Source organism: Cervus elaphus, chromosome 17, assembly GCF_910594005.1.
Source record: "Cervus elaphus chromosome 17, mCerEla1.1, whole genome shotgun sequence".
NCBI lineage: Eukaryota > Metazoa > Chordata > Mammalia > Artiodactyla > Cervidae > Cervus > Cervus elaphus.
The window spans coordinates 54,262,227-54,272,906 of NC_057831.1; positions in this window are offsets into that span (position 1 = coordinate 54,262,227).

The following is a 10,680-nucleotide window of genomic DNA, read 5'->3' on the forward strand; positions in this document are numbered from 1 at the left end:
ACAGCAAACCATCTGGAAAATTCATTCTACTGTTGCTATTTCTTATTCCTCACATCATTTCCCTTATCTGCTACTCTAGTTAGGTTTCACCTCCCCTTGGAAGCTGAAACTGTGCATGTTAAGGACCAGTACAATATCCACACTACAATTTCAATGTCATTTTTATGTACTGTTTCACTCAGGAAACAGATTATATAATTAGTGTAATTCAAGGAAGGTTGAACACAGGGTTTATTTACATAATGTAGGAAGATTCTAGAATTACACGAAGATAAAATAGCATCCAAGGTCAACTAACAGCAGAGCTGTTATTGACCCCAGTCTTGGAATGATGACAGAAGAATGCATTTGCTAATCAGGAAGAAAAAGAGTCAAGAAGAGGGAGCCCCCTGGAGAGGAGCTATGTCTTCCAATAGAGGAATATAGCCAGCCCAAAGCAAGCCTCCAAGAGATGAGGTAAGGAATAGACATCCTGACTTTCCTCTCTCCACCAGATCTCATGCTAGATATCACAATTAACTGAGCTGACAAAATCCAGAGATCAAGAAAACTCTTGATTATTCTGTATATCTCAGCCTCTGGGGATAGAGCACAGGCAAGTGAAGGATAGAGAGTGAATCTGGAAGATTAAGGAGAAAAGATCCTTACACCCACTACCGTATCTTACTCTCCTCCCTCTCAGGAGCATTCTACAGTGGATCACTCCCTAATTCCTCAAATGCTTTTGTCACTTGTCCTGCATGCCAACACATCCTCCTCGGTTACCACTTAGGTAACTAACTACCCTTCTTCCACTCTAATCTCAAGTGTCGTATTATTCCAAGTTAATTCCTAGGTCTTTTCTTTCCATATAACCTTTTTATGAGAGTTTTAAGTACTAAAATTACTGGTACCACGTAGTTTATAACTCCAACATGGTGCATCTCATAGGATTAAATTAATATATTGTATTTGCTTCTTTACATCTACAGTGGATAGACATGCAAGAGGGAAATCTCAAATTTAATACAAAAAATAAAACAATCTTCCTCTTTTCTCCCACCCCATCCAAATGTTATTTTCTTAATCTTACTACTATCTACAAATAGAGGGATGTTTTGCTTATTCGAAACCAAAATGTAGAATCATTCTTATTTTCTTATTTTTCCTCATATAGTGCAACTGATCCATTTGTAAGTCCTATAGGCCCTACCTCCAAAAGTCATCCATTGGATATTCTTTTGTCTCTATTTCACATCACCATTTTTTATGTGGATTTCAGAAATAGCTTCATAAAAGATCTCTTTGCTTGCTCTCTTTACCCTGCTACACCCCCTACATAGAATTCCAAAGAAGCCCAGAGTGACATTTGAAAAATATAAATTGGATAGTGTTATATCTCTGGTTGCATGCCTACATGCTCAGTTACTCAGACATGCCCAACTCTTTGCAGCCGCACAGACTATAGCCTACCAGGCTCCTCTGTTCATGGAATTTTCCAGGCAAGAATACTGGAGTGGGCTGTCATTTTCCTTCTCCAGGGGATCTTACTGATCCAGGCTTTAAACCTGAGTCTCTTGCATCTCCTACCTTAACAGGCAGATTCTTTACCACTGCACCACCTGGGAAGCTCCACATCTCTGCTTGGAATCTTCCTAACTCTCTCTTTGCAAATGGATTGAAATCTAAATGTTTCATCATGGTAAAAACTTCTCCATGACTTGCTGCCTACTGAACTCTTTGACCTAATCTATTCTTCTTCCAGCGATTCCTTATTCTCTTGCTTCATGGGTCTTCTAACTATTTCTTAATGATTTTTTAACAAGCACTTTTGCCCTCACTGTTACCTCATTTGAATGATCTGTCCTGTCATCCTCGCAGGTCTTGCTTGGTTACTCTTACATTAATTTCTCTGCTCAAATGTACCTCCTCAGTAAGACTTATTCTGACCACCCAACCTAACTAAGTTATCAACCAAGTCATACTGTTTTATTGTCTAGTGTTAGTCACTCAGTTGTGTCCAACTCTTTGTGACCCCATGGACTGCAGCCTACCAGGCTCTTCTGTCCATGGAATTCTCCAGGCAAGAATACTGGAGTGGATTGCCATTTCCTTCTCCAGGGCATATTCCTGACCCAGGGGTTGAACCTAGGTCTCCTGCATTGCAGGTGGATTATTTACCATCTGAGCCATCAGGGAAGTCCATTTTATTGTAACATTGATCAATTTTATTTTCTCTATACTTTCTGCTTTTTCTGTTTCTCCTCACTAAAATATAATTTCCATGAGATCAGCAGTCTTGTCTAACTTGTTCAGTATCTAAAATAAAGTGTGGCTCATAGTAGATACTGATTTTGCTTGGTGTAGAATGAATTATTTCTTTAGTTTAAGTATTCAATTATAGTCTGAAATAAGGGGAGGGGGGTACTTTGAAAAGGAAAGCCACAGGACATGGGGGAATTTTCTTCCAAGCAGGAAGTAGCAATTAAATGATCTGAGGGAGAATCAGAAGGAAGAAAACTGGAACTGAAAAAATGCGTCCTAGATGCCTTGTCTGGGAAGAAACTCTGAAGCCAGCAGAATCTAGAAATAGCCAGGTACATTTAGGGATTGTTTACCAGTTACAAGGATACAGAATTGGGAAATTTCACTGATTTTAGAGACATGCAGAGTCCTCTGTTGCATCCCAGATGTCACGAGGCAAAGAAAGAGATTCCCAGTAGAACAACAGGACTATTAAACGTGCCACATGATGGATCTCGCAGCTCTGAATCCAGCAGTGATGAAAACCATACCAGGTAGCTCACTAAGAACTGGAGCCAAAAGAAAACAAACCGTGAATTTGATCAATTACAGACGTCAGCAATGGACATCAATATCTTGCCCAAAAGAAGATAGGAATTAGTCATGATTAGATGCTCTACAGCAAGAGAAGACAGCCCTTCCTTTTCAGAGTAAGGCACTAAAACAACACACAGCCTTGAGACTCCTTTTACCTATTGCCATAAGAATGCATGATTTTTTTCTTCAAAGTTTTCATGCCTTTATTTTTATTTTTGGGCTGTGCCATGCAGCATGCATGCAGGATCCTAGTTCTCTGGCCAGGGATTGAACCTGAACCCATGGCTCCTGCATTGGGGGCACAGAGTCTTAATCACTGGACCATCAGGGAAGTCCTGAGAAGATCCGTGATTCTTAACATCAAAGAACACTACATTTTTAATCCTGGGTTGAGATTTTCAACCAAATATAGTGGACACAGTAACTTCTTCCTGCAATAAATTGACTTAGCTTTAAGAAATTAAACAAGTAAAAATGTATACTGTAAGAAACAGCACATAAATAAGTCCAGCATCTGAATATCTTGAAATCATTTTATTCTTGAGATGTGTCTGATCACAGTGATGATGATAAAGTATGCTCAATCTCAACTTAGGGAAGTCATCAAGATCTAGCTTCTTTCAGCTTTTACTCCTAATTAGGACTCAGGAATATATGGCTAGTTCCCATTCTCTGGCATAGGTGCATCCCATCAATACCAGTTAGTCATGACTTATTAGTTAATATTGATACTGAAGTATGGTTGTTTTTTCCAGCACTCAATTGTGGTCAGATTCTCATCCTGTATCCACCTTTATATTAAAATTTCTTAAGTCACTGTTATAAGGGGTAATTGACCAAAGTTCCTTTGGTATTTCAAAAGGTAGATAGAAAAAAATGAATCATCTATTTACCCTTCCACTCCCCCAAGTTCACCTCCTGATCATGGTCAATAACCCTTTGTTAATATTTCTGAAAATTCCCTTAAAATTGTATTAGAGCAGCTACTATAACATTTTATGCATAATTATAGACATACAAAAATATGATCAATCATCATTTGTATCAGTCAATGAATGAGAAAAAAGAAGATGTTTACTGTGATCATATACGCTTACTCTTTGAAATATTTTGCTACCAGTTAGACTATTCTCCCTTCTCTCTTTTATTCTACTTATACATTTTATAGGTATTAGTAGAGGCATACCACACTCTGAAAATACATTTTTTTTCTTTTTTTTAATTAATTTATTTCTTATTGAAGAATCATTGCTTTACAGAATTTTGTTGTCTTCGGTCAAACCTCAACATGAATCAGCCATCGGTATACATATGTCCCCTCCCTTTAGAACCTCCCTCCCATCTCCCTCCCCATCCCACCCTTCTAGGTTGACACAGAGCCCACGTTTGAGTTTGCTGAGCTCTACAGCAAATTTCCATTGGCTATTTCACATATGGTAATGTAAGTTTCCATGTTACTCTTTCCATACATCTCACCCTCCGCTCCCCTTTCCCCATGTCCATTAGTCTATGCTCTATTTCTCTTTCTCTATTGTTGCCCTGTAAATAAATTCTTTAGCACCATTTTTCTAGATTCCCTATATATGTATTAGAATACAGTATTTATCTTTCTCTTTCTGACTCACTTCACTCTGTATAATAGGTTCTAGGTTCATCCACATCATTAGAACTGACTCAAATATTTTCTTTTTTATGGCTGAGTAATATTCCATTGTGTGTATGTAACACAACTTCTTTATCTATTCATCTAGGATGCTTCCATGTTCTAGCTATTCTAAATAGTGCTGCAATGAACAATGGGAAACATATATCTTCTTCAATTTTGCTGTCCTCAGGGTATATGCCTACGAGTGAGATTGCTGAGTCATATGATGATTTTATTCCTAGTTTTTTAAGGAATCTCCATACCATCTTCCATAGTGGGGGTATCAATTTATATTCCCACCAACGGTGAAAGAGCATTCACTTTTCTCTATACCCTCTCCAGTATTTATTGTTTATAGATTTTTTGATGAGGGCTATTCTGACCAATATGATGTGATATGTCATTGTAGTTTTGATTTTCGTTTCTCTAATAATGAGCAATGTTGAGCATCTTTTCATTGTTTGTTAGTCATCTGTATGTCTTCTTTGGAGAGAAATGTCTGTTTAGGTCTTTTTCCTACTTTTTGATTGAGTTATTCACTCTTCTGGCTTTGAGTTATATGAGTTGCTTGTATATTTTGGAAATTAACTCTTTGTCAGTTGTTTCATTTGCTATTATTTTCTCCCATTCTGAGGGTGGTCTTTTCACCCTGCTTATAGTTTCCTTTGCTGTGCAAAATATTTTAAGTTTAATCAGTTTCCATTTGTTTACTTTTGTTTTTATTTCCATCACTCTAGGAGGTGGGTCATAGAGGATCTTGCTTTGATTTATGTCATCAAGTGTTCTGCCTATGTTTTCCTCTAAGAGTTCTATAGTTTCTGGTCTTACATTTAGGTCTTTAATCCATTTTGAGTTTATCTTTGTGTATGTTGTTAGGAAGTGTTCGAATTTCACTCTTTTACATGTAGCTGTCCAGTTTTCCCAGCATCATTTATTGAAGAAGCTGTCTTTGTCCCATTGTATATTCTTACATCTTTTGTCAAAAATAAGGTACCCATAGGTGCATGGGTTTATTTCTGGGCTTTCTATCTTTTCCCATTGGTCTATATTTCTGTTTTTGTGCCAGTACCATACTGTCTTAATGACTGTGGCTTTGTAGTATAATCTGAAGTCAGGAAGATTGATTCCTCCAGCTCTATTCTTCTCTCTCAAGACTGCTTTGTCTATTCACGGTCTGTTGTGTTTCCATATGAATTGTGAAATTTTGTTCTAGTTCTGTGAAAAATGTTGTTGATAATTTGATAGGGATTGCATTAAATCTGTCAGAGAAGGCAACAGCACCCCACTCCAGTACTCTTGCCTGGAAAATCCCATGGACGGAGGAGCCTGGTAGGCTGCAGTCCATGGGGTCGCTAAGAGTCGGACACAACTGAGCGGCTTCACTTTCACTTTTCACTTTCATGCATTGGAGAAGGAAATGGCAACCCACTCCAGTGTTCTTGACTGGAGAATCCCAGGGACGGGGGAGCCTGGTTGGCTGCCATCTATGGGGTCACACAGAGAGTTGGACATGACTGAAGCGACTTAGCAGCAGCAGCATTGGCATTCTGTACATCATTAACCACATTTGCAATGTCGGTCATTGACAGAGGACTATATCATCATTTTACTCAAAATTATACAGGGTATATACACTTCTGTGTCTGCTGATTTCATGTTCCTAACTAGCCATATCCAGAGTGTGAATCGGCTTGTATGTCTTGGCTTTAAAGTTGCTTTCTAAGGTAGCTATTGGTGGGCATCATAAAGGTCTAGCTTAATTTATCCTCAGAATTACCAAAAAGATTTCCATAGTTGTATTCTCCAAGTAGGAGCATTCTTTAATGTTCAGGTATATAAACCCATTTTCTAGTCTATACAACAAAATTGTTGGCCAAAGCCCAGATATTAACATGAAAGTAAGAGCATAATTCTCCCTTCAATATCAGATACACTTCTCATTTCTGCTCATTGTGCAGGGTCATCTTTTTCTTCCTCAACCAAGGCAGCAGACTTCCAAATGACATTGCATTCTTTATTATGATGTTTCTACCAGTCAGCCAGGCAGCTTGCTTTATACCAAGTTCATAGAGAATTTGAAATTAAAAGATGCTTGTTCCTTGAAATAAAAATTATGAAAAACCTACACAATGTAGTGAAAAGCAGCGATATTTGCCGACAAAGATCTGTCTAGTCAAGGCTACGGTTTTTCCGGTAGTCATCTATGGATGTGAGAGTTGGACCACAAAGAAGGCGGAGCACTGAAGAGTTGATGTTTTTGAACTGTGGTGCTAGAGAAGACTTTTGAGAGCCTCTTGGATAGCAAAGAGATCAAACCAGTCAACCGTAAAGGAAATCAACTCTGAATATTTATTGGAAGGGCTGATGCTGAAGCTGAAACTCCAATACTTTGGCCACCTCATGAGAAGAACTGACTCATTGAAAAAGACCCTGATGCTGGGAAAGATTGAAGGTGGGAGAAGAAGAGAAGGGAACGACAGAGGATGAGATGGTTGGATGGCATCATGGACTCAATGAACATGAGTTGAGTACGCTCTGGTAGTTGGGGATGGATAGGGAAGCCAGCGTGCTGTAGTCCCTGGGGTCGCAAAGGGTCAGACATGACTGAGGGATTGAACTGAACTGAACTGATGCTGAAGCTGAAGCTTCAATACTTTAGCCACCTGATGCGAAGAGCTGACTCATTGGAAAAGACCCTGATGCTGGGAAAAATTGAGGGAAGGAGGAGAAGGGGACAACTGAGGATGAAATGGTTGGATGGCATCACAGACTCAATGAACATGAGTTTGAGCAAACTCAGGGAGATAGTGAAGGATGGGGAAGCTTGGTGTGCTGCCTTCCATGGGGTTGCAAAGAGTTAGACATGACTGAGCAACTGAACTGAACTGATACTATTCATCAATAACTATTGAAATTTTTCTGGGAATTCCATTACCTAACCCAATGCAGAAATGTGATCTAACCTATGGGACATACAGGTGACATATTCCTATAATCTATTTTCATATTATCAGTGAGCTTTGCTAAACTGGAATATCCTTATTGTAGTGTCTCTCTAACATACCTATGACAGAAAAGATATTTCAGTTCTCAGATTATTTGATATCTTTCAGTGGGAATGTTTCACCATAGCTCATTAGCAGGTTGTTTTATGTCCCTCAAAGGAGCTATACTTATCCACTACATCAGGCAATCTATGAGCCCCAAATTTCAATAATCACCATGGTGGGAAAAATGTTAGATTTATACAATGCACTGCATCCACTATTCACCTTCATAGCAGTTAACTTTCAAAATAATTTGTATAATAACGTAATGTGGTCTTAATGATGCTGCTTGAGTTCAACCCACTGTATGTCAGTATGTGCTCTGAACCACATTTGAACATTTCATTTCATGCATCAGGGCTAACAGGAGGCTCCAGGAAATAAAATATCAGGAATTTTGATGGGTCCAGCTAAATCCAAATGGCTGGATAATAAATTATGAATTTTTCTTATGAGTGGGATCTGGTACAGACTATAGTATACTCTATAATTTCTGAGGGAAGTCATGGAACATCACATATGGCCACAACAAAGCTATTCACAAATTTAACTAATGGGGTTGGGCTCTGTCTTTTAGCCTCATCTAGTCATATGTCTTATCACAATTCTTCCTCTGAGAGAGAAGCTATTATGATATCAATCAAGGCATAGAATTAATTTATTTTTGAAAGTTAAAGTGTTAGTTGCTCAGTCGTGTTCAAGTCTCTGCGACCCCATGGACTGTAGTCCACCAGGCTCCTCTGTCCATGGGATTCTCCAGGCAAGAACATTAGAGTGGGTTGCCATGCCCTCCTCCAGGGGATCTTCCCAACCCAGGGAGCACACCCTGGACTCCTGCACTACAGGCAGATTCTTTACCATCTGAGCCACAGGGAAGCCTTAATTTATTTTTGCCATTGGCCAAACCTATATGATCAATGCATGCTGGCTTCCTTCTATGACCAGTTTGGAAAGAAAGGCTCAACCAAGTATCTCAAAACATACCAGTAGATTTAACTTTAATTTGTTAGGCTTCCAGAAGATCAACACTGTTCATGACATAAAGCAGCTACATTCAAATAGGTTTATTTAATTTCCTTAAAAACATAACATTAAGGGGAGAAGATGTTTGAGAGAAGACTAGGACTAAAATACAAAATTCTATAGACAAAATATAGATGATTCTTCATCTGTTCCATTCAAAATTATGCTCTCTGAAATAACATTTGACAATCAGAATCATCAAATATTTACCACCATGTCTACTGCATGTTTTCAAATGCTTCCAGTTAATTTCATGTCTACTCCTAAAAACAAATTATTCATATATCTAATTGCTCACTTTTTTCCAAATGTATTTCCCTTTAATTTGTATCACTAAAGTCACAGTTTTGTTCTTTAAAAAATCACCTTTATCATTTCCCAAGAGATACAAAGGATAAGAAGGATTACATAATATTTCATTATACATATATATTCTTATAAAGAACTTATGTGCACATGTGTACAAGCTTAAAGCTACAGTTTAAAAAAAAGTGATAAAGAGATGTTGAAAACCAGCATTTAAAAAAATTCTTACACAAGAGGCTGCAAACAAGTAAGATAAGTTCTGAGAACTAGGTAATTTAAGCTAAAATTTTAGCTAAAATTTTCTTTATTATTTTGACAAACCATTATATACTGCTAAAGTATACACTATGAAAATACATATAAATTCTTTGTATTATTTGAAAAAATAGCAATGTAATTGTAAATCAAATTGTAAAGTAGAGGAATGACTATATTTCCTAAGGAAAAAAAAAAACTAGGTAGGAACATATAACCTATTCACATTTATTCATAGTCACATATAAAAAACCTCAAAGAAGGAAGGAAGAAAGCAGGAAAAGAAGGAAGCTAAGAAAAGAAGGAAAATCACTTAAAGGATAACTTCCTTTATCACACAATTCACAATACCAATAGATCAAGACATATAAAGAAGTACCCTCTCTGATATAGTCCAAATGTGTGTGTTCCTCCAAATTTCACACGTTGAAGCCATAATCCCCAACATGATGATTTTTGCAGGTAGGACCTTCAGAGGGCATATAGGGTTAGATAGTGACAAAACCCCCGTGATGAGATTACTAATGAGATTTCTTCTTATAAAGAGAATGGAGACAGACCGTAGCCTACCAGGCTCCATCCATCCATTGGATTTTCCAGGCAAGAGTACTGGAGTGGGTTGCCATTTCCTTCTCCATAGGGATCTTCCCAACCCAGGGATCGAACCCTGGTCTACCTGCATTACAGGCAGACGCTTTACTGTCTGAGCCACTAGGGAAACCTTTTCTTTCTCTGCTGCTGCTGCTGCTGCTAAGTCACTTCAGTCGTGTCCGACTCTGTGCGACCTCATAGACGGCAGCCCACCAGGCTCCCCCGTCCCTGGGATTCTCCAGGCAAGAACACTGGAGTGGGTTGTCATCTCCTTCTCCAATGCAGGAAAGTGAAAAGCAAAAGTGAAGTCACTCAGTCGTTTGCGACTCCTAGCGACCCCATGGACTGCAGCCTACCAGGCTCCTCCATCCATGGGATTTTCCAGGCAAGAGCACTGGAGTGGGGTGCCATTGCCTTCTCCATTTCTTTCTCTACTCACACACAAAAAAAGAGATCATGTGAGCACAGAGTGAAATGGTGGCTGTCTATAAGCCAAGAGGGCTCAGAATGAAACCTACCTTGCCATCACCTTGATCTTGGACTTCCCAGCCTTCAGAGCTGCAAGAAATGAATTTCTGTCATTTAAGCCACCCAGTCTATGGTACATAGTAACAGAAGCCTGAGTTGACTCAGCTACTCCCTGAGATGACTATGTTCTGACTTGTAACAATTGTCAGTTATATCAACCTTTGCAAGGTTTTATCTCTTTCAAATTTGAGGTTGTTTCCCTGTGTGAAAGTAGATAGGATAGAAGATGAAAGAATAATAATACTTTTTCTCTATATTAGTTTTATTATATATAAGTATATAATAAATAACAATACATTAAGTGTCTGGAATCTCAGGGATACTTTCAGTTCAGTTCAGTTCCGTCTCTCAGTCATGTCCGACACTTTGCAATCCAATGAATCGCAGCACGCCAGGCCTCCCTGTCCATCACCAACTTGCAGAGTTTACTTAAACTCAGGTCTATCGAGTCGGTGATGCCATCCA